This window comes from Theropithecus gelada, chromosome 1, assembly GCF_003255815.1.
Source record: "Theropithecus gelada isolate Dixy chromosome 1, Tgel_1.0, whole genome shotgun sequence".
Lineage (NCBI taxonomy): Eukaryota > Metazoa > Chordata > Mammalia > Primates > Cercopithecidae > Theropithecus > Theropithecus gelada.
This window is the reverse complement of record NC_037668.1, coordinates 210,764-212,919: the sequence shown is the minus strand read 5'-3', so window position 1 is coordinate 212,919 and position 2,156 is coordinate 210,764. Positions and strand designations below refer to the sequence as shown.

Sequence of the window (2,156 nt, the reverse complement as noted above, 5' to 3'; positions counted from 1 at the left end):
CTTAAACAGGTGTTCAGGAAGAGGCAATTTGCACAGAAAAAGAGTATAAGATCAGATCCAGCTACATAGGAAAATTTAATATGTGACAAAGGCAATGTCATATGTTACCCTGTGATGAAATTAATGGGGAACAAATAGGCTATTGAATAAATAGTAGTGGGACAATTTTTGACAGTTTGGAAATAAAATTAAGTTTTGCCCTACCTTGCAACCTCACAAAATTATTTTGAACTAGACCAAACAATTATACATAAATTACAGAAACATAAAATTATATTTAGAAAATAAAGATAATATTGATTTATAATTTAGGGCTTTGAAGGGTTTTCTAAGAAAGCCCTAAATTCAGAATTCATAAAGGAGACAGTTGTCATATTTACCTATATAAAAATTTAAAACTTTCAAACGACAAAATTACAATAAATAAAAGAAAAGTGACAGACTGGGAGAAAATATGTTACACATGTAACTGTCAAAAGATTATTTACCATAATTTATAGGGACCATATATTATGAAACAAAAAATTATACAATGAATTAAATAACTAAAAATAGCTTTAAAACATTTTAAAATATGCTCAACTTCATTAGAAAGCAGGAAAATGTAAATGAAAAGAAAATGATATATTTTTTCCCATCACGGTAGGAAAAAATTACAAAGCTTAATAATCTCTATAGTAGGTAATGATGATGTAAAACAAGTGCTAATTAACTCTGTAGGTTTGTGCACAAGTCTGTTTCCACACTGCTATAAAGAATTTCCCTGACACTGGGTAATTTATAAAGGAAAGAGGTTTAATTGACTCACACTTCAGCATGACTTGGGAGGCCTCAGAAAACTTATAATCATGGTGGAAGGGGAAGCAGGCATGTCTTACATCGTGGCAAGTGAGAAAGAGTGAGCAAGAGCAGGGAATACTGCCTTATAAAACCATCAGATCTCATGAGAACTCAATATCAGGAGAACAGCATGGCGGAATCTGCTCCCATAATTCAATTACCTCCCTCCCTTGATACATGGGGATTACAGGAGAAGCAGGCAAGTCTTAAATAGCAGCAGGCAAGAGAGAGAAAGAAAGAGAAAGAGGGTAAACCGCCACTCATAAAACCATCAGATCTCATGAGAACTCACTATCATGAAAACAGCATGAGGGAAACAGTCGCCATGATCCAGTCACCTCCCACCAGGTCCTTCCCCTGACAGGTAGGGCTTAAAATTTGTATTACACTTTGAGATGAGATTTGGGTGGGGACATAGCCAAACCATATCTAGTTGATTCAGCCTTTTGCAGAGAAAAATTTCAGAATCTAACAAAAATTTAACGTGCAGTCTTTCTAGTGCCAGTGATTCTACCTCTAGATGTCTTTTCTAGAGAAATAAGCCCCACTTGCCTAAAGATGCAAATGCAAGGATCTGATAGTTAATGAAACAACACTCAAACTACGCATCCATTTGTAGTTGAATTTGTACTGTTGAATTTGTAGTATATTTGTACTGTAGAATAATGACATAGATTATACATATATAATACACCAGTCACATACATGCCAGCATGGAAAGATCTCCAACACATATTGAAAAGTGGAAAAAGCAAATTACTGTTATTAAGTAAAGAATTATGACACTTGGTAAAAAATGTGTTTAAAAACAAAATTACATATATGTATGTGCATACATTAACACACACATATACAAATATATGCATGTGTATATATCTTACATATTGCATGGGAGGTGATATGGGGATACTTACCAGGCAGGTGAGATATTGTGATTATGAAGGTGGTTTACCCAGATTGGGGCTTATCCATTGCACTCTGGATATTCTGACCCCTGTGACGTCCCCTAATGTGGAAAACCCAATGGCATAATTTGTGGTAGTGAGGAACTTCGTTTGCACTCTCCCTCAAAAAGAAATTAAAAAGTAAAAACAAACCAAAAAAAAAAAAAAAACACAAAAAAAGAAAGAAAAGAAAAGAAAAGAAGAGAAGACAAAAGCAAATTTAAAAAAAAAAAAAAAGAAAAGTTACCTGATATGAATTGCAGCCTACTTACTGTTAACCCTCATTACCTGTGAAGAGGAGAGTGAGATTCACCTAAGTGAAATTGGGCTATTTATTCTTACAATATAAGGCTTCTGTGCTTCAATTTTTTT

General features: G+C 33.9%; 1 non-coding gene across 1 annotated transcript; it reads left to right on the top strand.

The window, feature by feature from the left end:
* Positions 1–1,746: 1,746 nt before the first annotated feature.
* LOC112614799 lies at positions 1,747–1,910 on the top strand. Its single transcript, XR_003117142.1, has one exon. It is a non-coding gene; the product is annotated as a U1 spliceosomal RNA (small nuclear RNA).
* Positions 1,911–2,156: the final 246 nt, after the last annotated feature.